The sequence below is a fragment of the Monodelphis domestica genome, chromosome 2 (assembly GCF_027887165.1).
Source record: "Monodelphis domestica isolate mMonDom1 chromosome 2, mMonDom1.pri, whole genome shotgun sequence".
In the NCBI taxonomy this organism is placed as follows: domain Eukaryota; kingdom Metazoa; phylum Chordata; class Mammalia; order Didelphimorphia; family Didelphidae; genus Monodelphis; species Monodelphis domestica.
This window is the reverse complement of record NC_077228.1, coordinates 408,741,190-408,756,456: the sequence shown is the minus strand read 5'-3', so window position 1 is coordinate 408,756,456 and position 15,267 is coordinate 408,741,190. Positions and strand designations below refer to the sequence as shown.

The window sequence follows — 15,267 nt, the reverse complement described above, 5'->3', positions numbered from 1 at the left end:
AAGGAAGGAAGGAAGGAAGGAAGGAAGGAAGGAAGGAAGGAAGGAAGGAAGGAAGGAAGGAAGGAAGGAAGGAAGAAAGGAAGAGAGGGAGGGAGGAGGACAGATAGATAATTTAATTCTATAACAAGGGGAACAGGAGCACACTTTCACCCTCTCACTGTGTGGATCATACCAAAGGTTTAATCCATGTCATTAATATATTTTTCCTGAAAAACATTATAATACCATTCAGGGCATAGTTGTCACTTAATGAATACATTTTCTGTATTCAGACTATCACTTCTTTCCCTTGACATAGAGACTTTTATTCATTCTCTATTTCCTTAACTCAACCTTCCATTATCTCCGACTTAAAGTAGAAAAAGGAATTGTACAACCAGCCCCCTCTTTCCCTAGCATGATTTCTTCTTAAGAACTAGACTCATGGGGGCAGCTGGGTAGCTCAGTGGATTGAGAGCCAGGCCTAGAGACGGGAGGTCCTAGGTTCAAATCCAGCCTCAGCCACTTCCTAGCTGTGTGACCCTGGGCAAGTCACTTGACCCCCATTGCCTAGCCCTTACCACTCTTCTGCCTTGGAGCCAATACACAGTATTGACTCCAAGACAGAAGGTAAGTGTTTAAAAAAAAAAAAAAGAACTAGACTCATAGCAAGGTTAACCAATGATGTTCAAAACTATGATTCAGGAGAATTTTGCTTTGAAAGACCTTTCACCTTCTTCCTTTCTCCATGTTTCTCTGCTCTTAATTCCCTTCCCCTCCCTATTAGCAGAAGGAATGAGATATTTTGCTGAGAAGAAATGAAGGAAGGGAAATAAGAAGCCTAAGGAAAGAAGAGAGCCAATGTGCAGAATGTGACAATCAGTCATAACAGAATAAGAGGATAGGTGATCTGGTTGAAGTTAGATAATTGAATTTATAGTGAAGTCAATTGGCATGACAGTATATGAGGAGTAGAGAAGATCCAGATGGTGGAAGTAACCTAAAGTTTAGAGCTTGGAAGGGAATGAAGAATTGTAGTAGGACAAGGGAACAAGAGATTCAAGAATAAAGGAAAAGGTATAGTTGAACTGATAACCATAGGGCTAAGAGTACAAATGGAGAAAAGTGGGGCCAGAGCACAGTTGATGTACTTGGGAGCACAAAGTGAAGGTGGAGGGTTGTGGTGAAGTAACAAAGACATATTTAGAGGGATCAGATAAAGGGGAAAATGGAAAGAAAGGAGGTTGCAGTCAGACATGGGAATATGAGAGTTCTGGACCATGGATGACTAATGAATGATGTCAAGATCAAGAATATGGGCATTGGAATGACTAGGTGGCTCTGTGGATTGAGAGCTAGACTTAGGTCCTGGATTCAAATATGGACTCAGACATTTTCTAGCTATCTCACCCTGGGCAAGTCACTTAACTCCCATTGCCTAGCCCTTACTACCCTTCTGCCTTGGAATCAATATATAGAAAGGGTTTTGTTTTTTTAAAAAGAATATGAGCATTCCTGTGTGGCTGAGGTGAAATGAGGAATGTAGGTTATCTGAGTAGAAAAGATTGATCAAATCAGAAGCCAGTATTTTTGAGAAGATAATAAGGGAAGGGAGAGAGAGAAGGCAAAGAAGGGAGCAGGTCCTTGGTAGATGATTACAATTGGTCTTTAACTGTGATGATTTAAACAACTGGAATCAATTTCACAAGGAAGGAGAGGAGAAGTTCCTGAGGGATGGCAATATAATGAATCTGAAAGTTTTCATGAAGATGAAATTCAGAAGCTAAAGGAACTGAAAAAGGGAACTACTGTCCTATATCTGATTCTCATGGTCAAGAACTTATTGGAGTAAAAATGATAGGCACCTTGTTGGTGAAGCAACTACTCAAAATTAGAATTCATGACATAAAAAAGAAAAAAGCCAGACAATATGGCTATATTTTAGCAGAACAAACTTTGAAAAGTTCAGAAAAAGAGCAAGTGGAATCATATCACCTCAAAAGCAGAGTAATTCAGCTAATACCCTCAGAATTTACAAAAGACAATCTCATTCTTTAAAGTCAAGTCCTTAAAAATCTAGGGAGTTGGGAGTATCATTTATCAATTTATTCCCTCTCTGACTTTACTCCTCTAATCTCAATGGTGGATAGATTGGACAGAATGCTTAGACAATGTTTTGACTGGACATGTCCCCTTGGTTTCCCAACAGGGAACTATGGGTTGCACAGCTAAAAGGACAGAATTCCTGTGTCCCAGAAGTTCAGTAACACATCTAATTTGAGAAGAATCATATTGGTCTTACAAATGTATATACATTGTTCCCTTCACACTTTGTAGGGCACCTGTTCTAAAGGTAAAATGAAGTTGAGTATACAACTGTTACTGATCTATGATTGTTACTGGGTCTACTTCTTGTTTTTTTTTTTTCCCTTGACACATGAAGTTAATCTTTGTCCTATTCTGTTATCTGTGCAACTAGACAGAATGGTGATAAACAACTTGGGAATACAGAGATTTTTAAAAAGCCACCCTTTGAGAAAAAATATACAATTTTACATGATTCCATCAAATACCTCTAACTCCAAAGGATTATTGGAGGATCCAAGTTCAAGATCTGAGAGTTATTCTGGCTTGAGGCAAAAGATCAGTTCTAAACTGCTCTATTAACAGGGAGTTCAAGACATACTCACCTAGAGTCTGTTATATTTGCCAGAGATAAGTTGAACAAATTTGATTATTCTGGCACTAGTGTTTGTCTGAAGGCTAGATTTGGCCCACTATTATGCCTTAACTTGTGTAAATTAACTTGTTTAGATCTCCATAGCACAATTCAATGAGAAATAAAATCCCATTGCATCAATGGCAGAGCCCTTATAACCTTTTGGCTTCCTTTATTCTCTCAACACTCTCTAGAATTTGGGTTAAGACCCAAATTCAACAAGTCTGCCTTCAATTCTTAATCTGCTGCTTTGCCTAAATAATAAGCTAAATTTCACATTGGCCCAAAATTAATAAGTGCTTTTTCTCATTCATCACAGCATTCTCTCTAAAGCTCTTATTTATTTATTTATTTTAAACCCTTACCTTCTGTCTTGGAATCAATACTATATATTGGTTCCAAGGCAGAGGAGCAGTAAGGGCTAGGCAAAGGGGGACAAGTGACTTCCCCAGGGTCACACAGCTGGGAAGTGTCTGAGGTCAGATTGAACCTAGTAGAACCTCCCATCTCTAGACCTGGCTTTCAATCCACTGAGCTATCTAGCTGCCCCCTCTCTAAAGGTTAAAAAAAAAATTGCCCTTCAATTTACCAGATCCATCTCTGTTTGAATCATTCTTTTTATGTCTCTCTTTCCTTGGAAATTTCATGGTAGATAGTCTAGTGTTTCTAGAAATTTTCTCGTTATCTAATGTAATAAAAACAGATGAAATGTAGTTTTACAAATTCAGGAAGTTAATTATCTCATTTTAATAAGTCTTTCCCATTTTCATCCATTGATATTCCAGAGTAATGTGGCATATCAAAATTCTGGGGGATTTTCATTGCAACTAATAGTGAGCACTTATCATGAGCAATAATTCAATGAGAGTGATCATTAAATTTAAATTTTTAATATTCTGTTCTTCTATGAAGTACATTGAAATTTTCAGTGCTTGAGTTGCCAAGGACAGCATCCCAGGACATGCAACTTTTATTCTTTAAAAGTTTGACAGACTTCAAGCTAGAGGAAACTTTATAGTTCATTAATAGATGAAACAGATAAGATTTAGGGAAAGGAATGACTTGTCTAAACTCACACAACTATTAAGTGACTATAGGAGGAAGAATATCAACCAGAGTCCCCAGCCATTTACAATAAACTGGTTCTTTTCTTTAAACCATATTGAAACCATCGTACAGTTTTAAATTGGCCCAAATCATATGAATCAACAAAGTGACCTTCAGTGAATAGCAAGCCCTTCCCTTACTATTGCTAAGTAAATCTCCTTTCCTTAAACATCAGATCTTATATTAGTGGTTCATTTCATTCCAATATTAAACTCAAAATGCCAAGCCTGAGTCAGACATATCTTATGACAATGGCAAAGGAGAAATCTAAACAAAGGCCCTATGAATCCAAATCCAGACCTCCTTCTGAATCATACTTCTTTCAGGATGCCTTCTGTCCTATAAAAAGAAAAATAACTAGGGGAAATATTTTTTCCCTGTCTATTCATTTAATTTTTAATCTATTGCCAAAAATACTTTTACTTGGTTGAAAGCAAAATATTCAAAAAAGTTTGAAATATGATGACTGTCGGTCAACAAGCACTTATTATTTACCATTATGCTAAGCATTAGGGACTTACCTCATTTCCTTGAACCTTCATGCAACTCATTATATTATCTTCTTCATTTAATCCTATTTTCTATTGCTATTGTTATTTTTGTTTGTATAACTTGAAATCTAGATCTAGAAGTTTTTCAAAAGCAACAAAAAGTTAGGGGATCATCAGCTTAATTGTTTAAATGTGGTCTTGTCTAAAAAAAGGGTAGAAACAGATGAAATGACCTTGCAAGGATACTTCTATGCTTAGAAAAATGATAGCAGTTGTAGGTTTTCATTTCAATCAGAAGCCCTGGAAAGTACCTGGTGTGTGTGTGTGTGTGTGTGTGTGTGTGTGTGTGTGTGTGTGTGTGTGTGTGTGTGTTTAAAAGTATTTTTTTCTTAAGCAAAACATCTCAAAGAACAACAGTTGTGGCATACTATGACTCCATGTAGATAGATTCCCCAAATGACAAAAGAAGCTGGACACTTTGGAGTTGGCTACAGAGCAGAAGATCTGAACACCAGTTGAATGTTCTAGTCATTGTAGCTTTATGATTACTTATCATAAATGAATAGTAAATACAAATTTCATTTACTATTCAAAAGCAATTCACTATACTGACCATATAATATATATTATGTATAATAATATATGGTGATCTCATATATTACATATATTTACATATATAATTATTTTATATAATATAAAATATAAATTCATATATTTTTCCATAGAAAAAATTCTGTGATAGAGATATAAGTAGACAACTTATGGACATAAAACAAGGTCTTCATTGATAATTTTCTACTCCCAATGAAATAAAAAATAATGTTAAAGAGAATAATTATTAAAGAAAAATAATATTAAATGAAATAAATTAATAAACAAAAATAAAATTAAGATAAACTAAATAAATACAAAAATAAATAAACACTTAAACCTAAATATCATTCAGTTACAAATTTGAAGTTAGTTTTTTCAATTATTAGCTAGACCTCAATAACAGTTTCATAATCATTGAGACCTAACTATTGTGTGCAGATGTTGATTGAAAGGAACATGAAATAGAAGGGGCTTGTGTTAAATTTCAGTTAAGACCATCTAGTCCAAAATGAACTATTTTTTAAAATACTCTTTGGTTGTAAGATTTGGAGACAAAGATGGTTTTGAAAATGCCTTTTTATCATTTCAGAGATCTCAACCTAGCTAGAAAGATCAAAGGTTTTGTGAATGTTCTGTTTGAATAAGAAAAGTTAAACAAGCTATGCTGGTATTTTCCTACAACCCAAACTACTCTAGAACCTTTAAGAAGAATATTTTTTTCATGCAGATAGAAAAATAGAAAGATAAATTTTATACTTACACTCAGTAGGATATTGCTTCACAACTGTCACCTAGTAACCAGAAAGAGTTTGAGAGGAAGTTCAGCTGTTTTTCTTTCAGCTGAGGAGCTAAGTCTTAGAGGACATTAAATCCTGAGCCAGAAATCAGGAAGACCTGAGTTCAAATTCAAACTCAGACATTTACTAGCTATGAGATCCTGGAGCAGTCACAACCTCTATATATTTCCACAACTGTAAAATGGGTATAAATAATAGCACATCCCTCATAGGCTTATTATAAGGATCCTTTGAGATACTATTTATAAAGTACTCAGCACAAGTTCTTACATATAGAGGTGCTTAGTAAATACTTGTTCCCTATGTCCCTGACCCTCAATCACATTGAAATAATAAACTTCTATGATTGGAAAAAGTCTCCTGAGGCTATCTAAGTCTGTTCCTCAGACTTTGGATTGTCATAAAGTTCATACACAAAGTAGGAAGTCAGAAACTGGAGAACAAGAAACAAGTGCCCACCTGTTTGTTTCACAATGGCATCATAGGATCCCTCCATTTAGATCTGAAAGAGATTTTAGAAGTCATCTATTCCCATATTTTATAGATAGGGAAACTGAGAAGTAGAGGTATGGATTGTGTTACTTTCAGTCACATGTGTAGTATTTCACTGCCTTTATGATCTCATCAATGAGCATGTTCCTTCCATTGGTTCAGGTTGTAACTGCCTTCCCACTCATGTTTCTTGTCCTTTTTCTCCCAAATATCTTTCACTTAATGTGTGGAAAATCTTCCTCTTTAGGTCTTTTCTTTTTCCTTTTTTTTCTTTTGTGCATCAGGAATACCAGTACACACTAAAAGATATCAGAAAAAAGAATTTCATTTGGTAATAGTTCTCTGACTCATTTTCGAATTACCTCTATTTCTTTGAACAGCAGGCTTAGCAAGCACCTTAATGGGCTGGAAAAAAAATGCCCACTTTTTCCATTTAGACCCCTGAAAAGGGATGTAATCCTCCTAATGAGTTGATTCTCTGCCTGTCCCAATCCTGCCACTATCATAATATAATAGAATGATGTCTTCAGAAAATAGCACATTCTTTAAAAAAAATAATAAAACTCAATAGTTTCCCAGTCTGTTTTAAGCAAAGGAAGAGAGTGGTGTTGTGGCATTCACCTTATCCCAGATGAATAAACTGAATCAAAGTTTGTTCTATACATTTATATTCACTTCCTGCATAACATTTTTTAAGTTATTTTTTTAAGTTTTTAATAACTTTTATTTTTTCAATTAATAATCATTTTTCTTTTGCTCTAATCTATCTTCCCCCATTGAGAAAGAGAAAAAAGAGAAGACAAAACCTTTGTTACAAATTCTACAGTTTTTTTAAGGCAATTTTGGAGAAACATACACTTTTATGTGAATCTCTTTTCCTTCATTTTTTTTGGATAGGTACAAGGTTACTACTGGAGTTATTGCTCTTGGCTGGAATAGGGAAGAAGGAAACCTTTTGAGTTTTAAGCCATTAAATTCCCAGAATTAATGTTTGTCGGTGGGACAATAACAAAAAAGATTAGAGAGATTTGATCCAAATAATCCTATTCCACAAAATCTTCAGATAGCCAGACACTAACTTTATATGAACTACAAGAAAAAGAGCAATTGACTTCTTGATATCACTAAACAGTGTTATTCTGTATGCATTAGGGGAAATCGGGATCTAAGATAAGAATTGATTATTGTAAGAAACTGCAAAGGAAGCTATTATGTTCTCAACCTTTACTGCTGTTAGAGCTGCGTTGTTTTTTTTTTTGGTTATATAAGCAGGTATAACACCCAGAATACATAGTTCAGTATCTCATAGAAGCGACAGGACATTCTTTGTACTTATGGACTCTAGAAAGAACAGTATATTCCAAATCACACATTTCACACAGCAAGTGAAAAGCATCAATGCCACTTTAAACTATGAAAAGTGTAATATACATTTATAATATAACTAAATATATACATTTGTCTTTAGAGGATGTACACCTACCGGTCAGAGTACTACCTTCATTTAAACCATCATGACAATACTCCAGAGAATGTGCCATCTCAACTCATCTATCCCTTCTTCATTCTGCACAACTCTTCTTCATGTCTTCTGATAAATAGTCCATAAAGGATCAGACATCTATCACCTGGAAGTCTATTAAGTGTTCTGGCATTCTGTGGGCACAAATAGAGGGTTTAGATTTTCCATTTGTTATCCCTCACACATCAAACAGGACCAGTCCATCTCTTTTTACGATGATAAGTTTCCTAGTTGATGCATTTCTTTCATGAAAGTCATTATTGCATAATGTTACCTCTGTGCTGTAGCTCCATTTCCCTTTGGGTCACTCATAATTTTTATTTTTTTTAGGGATCATGGTATAACATTGACTTAAGGGAAAAAAAACACAAGATTTTACTTTTGCCAGTCACAACTATTATTTAGGAGCACGTAGAGGACTCACTGGATAGTGTTGGGACTGAAAACAGGAAGACCTAAGTTCAAATTCAGTCTTAGACATTAATTATGTGACCCTAGGTAAATCACTTAATATCTGTTTTCCTTAAACCACTAGAGAAGGAAATAGCAAATCACTTCAAGAACTTTGCCAAGTAAACCCCATGGACATTATTATTTGTATGCCAACAATTATGTCCATGGGGTCACAAAGAGGTGGATGTAACTGGAACAACTCAACAATAACCACAAATATCATTCTATCACTAAATCTATAATACTCTGGAAAAGTTAATAAGTTTGGCTTTTGAGGGACCCTCATTAACCTAAATCGGACTTCTCTCATATCACAAGGATGGTCTAAATTCCAAAGATGAGTCAATAAGGTGGTATGGTGAATGGAGGGCTATGATAGGAATCAGGAAGACCCAAATTCAAATTCAGGTCCAGATATTAACTGGGCAAGTCATTTAACCCCAGCCTCCACTTACCTAACAGTATAATGTGGCTAAGCTATAGCGCCTTCCTCACAGGGTTGTGGTGAGGATCAAAGGAGATAACATTTTAAAGTGTTTGGCATATAGTAGGTGCTTAATAAATGCTTGTTCCTTTCCTTCCTTGAATCCTCAAACCCCTGCTCTACCTCTTTTTTCCCTCACTTTCAACAAAGGTCCTCAATTGATTTCTAACATTAAACAGTATTTCCTGAGATCAAGGGCATCAGATGAGCTCCCTCAACAAGCTTCTGAGGCTCAAACTCCTCTGTATCTCTCCTCATAGTTTTCTCCAGTCACATAGATAAAGGGAGTCCTCTACTTTGCCAAATGAATCTCCCATTCTAAAAACAAAACCCCTAAAAACAAACATTCCTTCTAATGATTCCAATAACTTTTTTTTGTTGTTCTCAATCTCTTTGAACTCATGCCAGCATCTAACTCCATTGATTACCTCCTTCCTTCCTAGAATTTTTCTTTGAGACTGGATCTCCCTAGATCTTTCAAATTGGAAATTCAGTCACCACTCAGGATCCAGTTCCCAACACTGATCCACATAAGAATTATTACCTTCTCTAATTCTGATCTAGGTTTGTTTGTCTTTCCTATGCAGCTTGGTTTCCCACAATCATCACTGCTTTCCTGGGGGTTAAACATGTTGGTGCCAGAGTAAATGCCGACATCAGAATTACCCTACTGCAACTCAGAAAGCCCATGCTCAGGGATCCACCGCCTGAGCCTCCTTACATTAGGGACTATACTCATTTGCCACCTGCCTCCTGAAACTTTCTACCTCTTGACTTTCCTGACATGGCATGCTCTTGGTTCTCTTTTTGCCTCTATGCTGATCTCTGTTTCTTTCTCTCACTCCTATTCTTCTCCCCACCTTATTAATGTGAGTATTCCTCTTCTCCTTATATCCTTGGTGCTCTCCTTTGTTCCCTATGGTTTTTTTTTAAATTTTATAATATTGTATTTGATCATTTTCAAGCATTATTCATTAAAGACAAAGATCATTTTCTTTTCCTCCCCCCCACCCCCCATAGCCGACATGTGATTCCACTGGGTATCACATGTGTTCTTGATTTGAACCCATTGCCATGTTGTTAGTATTTGCATTAGAGTGTTCCTTTAGAGTCTCTCCTCTGTCATGTCCCCTCAACTGCTGTATTCAGGCAGTTGCTTTTCCTCAGTGTTTCTACTCCCACAATTTATCCTCTGCTTATGAATAGTGTTTTTTCTCCTAGATCCCTGCAGATTGTTCAGGGACATTACACCACCCCTAATGGAGAAGTCCATTACATTCGATTATACCACAGTGTATCAGTCTCTGTGTACAATGTTCTCCTGGTTCTGCTCCTCTCACTCTGCATCACTTCCTGGAGGTTGTTCCAGTCTCCATGGAATTCCTCCACTTTATTATTCCTTTTAGCACAATAGTATTCCATTACCAACATATACCACAATTTGCTTAGCCATTCCCCAATTGAAGGGCATCCCCTCGTTTTCCAATTTTTGGCCACCACAAAGAACTCAGCTATGAATATTTTTGTACAAGTCTTTTTGTCCATTATCTCTTTGGGGTACAGACCCAGCAGTGCTATGGCTGGATCAAAGGGTAGACATTCTTTTGTCACCCTTTGGGCATAGTTCCAAATTGCCCTCCAGAATGGTTGGATCAGTTCACAACTCCACCAGCAATGAATTAATGTCCCTACTTTGCCACATCCCCTCCAGCATTCATTACTTTCCTTTGCTGTTATGTTAGCCAATCTGCTAGGTGTGAGGGCCCTATGGTTTTAATTATCATCTTAATGAGACTGATTCTTAAATCTCCACCCCCAATTTCTCTTTTGAGCTCTATAGACCCACATAATGAACTGACAGACATCTCTATCTGAAAGTCCTATGCACATCTTGAATTTAAAAAGGCCAGAATTGGACTCATTCTTCCCCTAAAACCTGATCCTCTTCTCAACTGCTTATTCTATTAGTAGACCTTTCATTTCTCTAATCATCCAGGTTCTTAAAAATTAAAGTTAATTCTCCTAACTCCCTCACCCCTTGGATCTAAATCCAGGCTATTCTATTTTTTTCTATATCTCTTGCATTTCATAGATTTATAAAACCACAGAACTTTAAAGCTAAAGGGGACAGCATCATTTTACAGATGAAGTATCTGAAGCTCAGACAGACTAATAAAATTCTACCATCTGTTATTCATTTATTAGAAGAGGAACCTTTTAACCCATATGTAAAAATTATTTATAGCACTTCTTTTTGGTAGCAAAGAATTGGAAATTCAGGGGATGCCCATCAATTGGAAATGGCTGAGTAAGATATGGTATATGATTGTGATGGAATAATATTGAGATACAAGAAATGATAAAGGGGATGATTTTGAAAAAGTCTGAGAAGACTTATATGAACTGATGCGAATGAAATGAGGCAAACTAGAAAAACACTACACAGTTACAGCAATATTGTAATGATAATCAACTGTGAATGCCTTAGCTACTCTGAACAAGACAATGATTCATAGAAATTCCAAAGGTATTATGAAAAATGCCAATGCTATCTGCCTTAAGAGATAAAGCTGGTGGACTCTGAAAACAGATGGCAACATAAATTTTTCCTCTTCCTTCATTTTTGTTTCCTCCTGCCCTATGACATGGATAATGTAGAAATATGTTTTGCATACTTCATGGCTTCCTGAGTGGGACAGTAGTAAAGAAAGAAAATTTGGTACTGAAAATAATTTTTTTTAATAATAAATGTCTTTGTATCTTAAAAAAAGAGAAGCAAAGGGGGCCTTTTCTTAAGACTAAGGCATTGTGTCATCTGGAATGATTTGTTAAAATCTTAGTACTTCTAGAAGAAGTAAAACATTAAATAATCATTCACCATTAGCCCTTTAACTGAAATAGATATATCAGACTTTATCAGATAGGTTTATTAGCCAACCACCTGAAAATAAAGGCCTTGAGAGAATGAGTTACAAGATGGGTGACTCAGGATATTTTGAGAAGCAAAAGACAATTCTGGAGCAAAAATTATTATTTAGGTTGGGAGTGAACATTTGAAGTTGGGAGGTGATTGAGAATGAACTAAGAAGCATATGACTGATGATAATAATGATAATAAATGATAATAAGCATAAGAATGCTGGCCAGTTTATATTTCTAAAGATCGTATCATGTCACCACCATCACTCCCCCCCCCCCCCATTCAACAAATTCCAGTAGTTGTGTATCAACTCCAGGATCATATCTAGAATCCTTTCTTTGGCATTCAGAGCCCTTCAAAACCTGGCTCCTTTTATATTTCCAGTCTTCTTTCCCTTACTGGTCTGTACATTCTGTGATCTAGTGATATTTGTTCCTGGGAGTCATCAAAGTCCACGCTGTTTGACATGGTCACATGTGGAAACCAGGAACTGAAAAGCAGCCCTCAGGAAGGATGGAAACACCCACTGAAACCCCTCTAAGTGACTTTCCTTATTAACATTCCCTTATTATTAGAATTGCTATGATTATTATTCTTACTTAGCCCCAGGAAAAAAAATGAGAGCAACATGCTTGCAAGGTTAATAAAGATGTACCACTCTGTCCCCCCAGGATATTACCAGGAGAACCCACTTACAAAATTAAACCTAAGGATTCTTTCATAACCACTTAGACAGGACCCTCTTTTCTAGGCATAAAAACTTCTGGCAAATCTGTGTTCTGAATTCTCTAACCTATATCTGGGTCATGTTGATTCTACCCTTTGATCCTGCATTTAGCAACAATGTTTCATTGACTATCTCCCTAGGCTTACCATATGTTGTTAGGTTCTATGGAAACATGTACGTTGAGAATGAAATTGTGTGCCAAGTAGATCATGAGGGTATAAAATAAAGCCAGGCCTCAGCCAAGGCAGAGCAATTTATCCTGTGAAACCTGTGCTGCAGGTTGAATGCGAAAGCTGTATCCCATCCATCATTTCACTGACACCATCCCAACTCCAAGGCCCTATCCCCTGTGGGAGACTGGCCCACCCCACAGCAATTTGCCACCTGGAAGTTTCTCAAAGAGAACACTCTATTTCTTAACTTCATGCCTTTCCACTAGCTGTCTCCCAAGCCAAGAATGTTCTCTCTCACCATTTCTATTTCCTGACTTCCCTAGGTTCCTTCAAGACACAAATAAAAATCCTTCCTTACACAAGAAGCCTTTAATGATCTCTCTTAATGCTAGTGTCTTCTCTGTGTTGAGTATCTCCAAATTATCATTTGAATCATCTCTCTATATCTCTAGCTATCTATGTTTGCATGTTGTCTCCCCCTAAGAGTATAAACTCTTTGAGATAGGAGACTAGCCTTTCCCTCTGGCACTTAGCAGAGTTCCTGGAACATTGTAGATATTTTATAAATACATGATGCCTAAAGGCTGAGGAGGAAGGGAAGATGATTAAAAAGGAAGACAGCAAGGGAGAGAAAACAAACTTCATTTATTCTCTTGTTTATTTTATGATGGGTGGCTTTGTCCATCCTCCAGATAAAACAGATATCTACATTTTTGCTGGTAGATAGAATAGACTCCTGCATTTTTGTTCTATTGATAATAAAAAAGACCTTCAAACTTCATTGATTTCAAAAAGGTCAACCTGAAATAATGTCTGGGCAAAAAAATCCTCCCTCAAGATGTGTCTATTGTGGAGTTCAGATTTACATTATCTCAAGGCTCTTTATCCATCACGCCCTAACATCTTTTCTCTGCAGTATTTTATACTTTCCTCCCTGTGTTTTCATCCTTTTCACTCTCATATTGGTGCAGAATCTTGATAAGATAAATTTAGTCTAGAAAAAAAAAGCAATTTGAGGAGTGATGATGGATGTGTGGGTGTCTTAAGTGATTCAAGTATTTTGTACCAAGAGGCCCTTTTCTAGAAAAGAAATGTGATATTCTAACCTTACCAATGAATATTGGTCTCCTTCAGATTGAGTTCCTCAGAGAAATGCCTGGAATCATGGACTTTAGAGCTTATACTGTTCTAAAATTAAAGGATCATCTAGCCCAATTGAATTTTTTGTAGATAAGCATTTCGATTTGCCCAACATCATCCATGTTAATTGTAAGTCACATTAAAGCACAGATGAAACCCCAAGAGAAGTATAAGTCATTGGCATATGCACTCACCTTAATTGAGAAAGTATTATATAATTTCATAATTTGCCTAACATCATACATGTCAATTATCATCAATTATTAGTCACATTAAGACAAAGATGGAATTCTGGGGTAAGTATAGATTATTGGTATGCCTGTATACATATGTATATATATACATATATGTGTGTGTTACATATACATAATCACTTTTAGTCTTGAGAAAATACTAAAATACTATGTAATTTCATTAATAAATTTGTTCAATATTCTTATGGGACTATTCAAGGAAATGAGCAGGAGATTATATTTATATTTGCTTTTAAGAAAATACAAGACAAATGAGAATATATAATCAAAAGCATTAGAAAGGGATATAGAATAAATAGTCTATATTCTGTGTGTTTTGGATTCATTTACTTTTTACTATGAGGTGAAACTAATAACAATGTTTTTTTAAATATAATTTGGAAGATATATTAATATACATATGAATGTCAGATATATTATTTTAAATGACACTTTTAAAAAGCGATACTCAAGGCTATATAATTTAGGAAAAAGGCAGGCTTTCTTAGCTCTCATATTATAATAAATTTACCCTCTAACAAGCTCATCTGAGTTTCCAGAACTTTCACCCACATTTTAAGGGATGATAACATCAGTTATTGACAAGCTGTTTGCTCCATTATTTTTCAGACAACAGGAACATTTCCTTCCGTCATTCAACACTTATTTACTCCAATGGCTCTGCTTCTGATCCGGTGACCAAATCAATGAATCAATAAATATTAATTAAGTGTTTACTATGTGCTAGGCAGCTAGGTAGAAAAGTGCATAAAAGTATTGGTCCTAAAGTGAGGAAGTCCTGAGTTTAAATCCAGCTTTATACCCTTACCAGCTGTGTGACTCTAAGCAATTCATTTAACCTCTGTCTTTCTTATCTGTAAAGTGGGAAAAATAACCACACCTAACCTCCCAGGGTTTTTGTGAAGATAAAATAGAGTGATATTTGTAAAGCACTTTGTAAATCTTAAATGCAATATAAATGTTATTTGTTATAATTATTATTATTCCACACATTGATAAGCATTCAAGACTTTTATATAGCTCCCAGCTTTGTCCAGAAAGGAATAATATAATGGTAACTTGGAAAACTAATAGTAAGCTATTTAAGGACTGGGACCATGTACTTATCCCAAATTATTCTGTATTTACTTAGTATGTATGTTTTCACCTTGCTTTAGAGGGAAGTTTTAGGTTTATTTGTTTTTAATCTTTATAGCTTTAGCACTAAGCATAATGGGTGACATATAGTAGGTACTTTAAGAATTGTTAAATTGCCTTTTTCCCAGCATCCTTGCAATTCCTTCAGCACCTACATGTTTACATAATAAAGGAATTATTCATTCCTTCCTCCAATAAACATTGATTAAATGCCTTCAGAATTTTGTTAAGACCTAGAGATAAAAAATGAAGCAGACAGTCCCTGCCCTCAAGGAACT

General features: G+C 35.8%; 1 protein-coding gene and 1 long non-coding RNA gene across 2 annotated transcripts in view; one reads left to right on the top strand and one right to left on the bottom strand.

Moving 5' to 3' along the window:
- Nucleotides 1-6,275, bottom strand: part of LOC103100447 (uncharacterized) — a 65,478-nt gene extending 59,203 nt beyond the window's left edge. Inside the window, exons 1-2 of the long non-coding RNA XR_001627158.2 lie at nucleotides 6,147-6,275; nucleotides 5,651-5,681 (exon numbers count right to left, since the gene is read on the bottom strand). This is a non-coding gene — a long non-coding RNA (uncharacterized LOC103100447). The remainder of the gene's footprint in view (nucleotides 1-5,650; nucleotides 5,682-6,146) is intronic.
- The window catches only part of SGK1 (serum/glucocorticoid regulated kinase 1), a 159,479-nt gene that overhangs the window by 118,946 nt on the left and 25,266 nt on the right, over nucleotides 1-15,267 (top strand). The gene's annotated exons all lie outside the window — the stretch shown is intronic.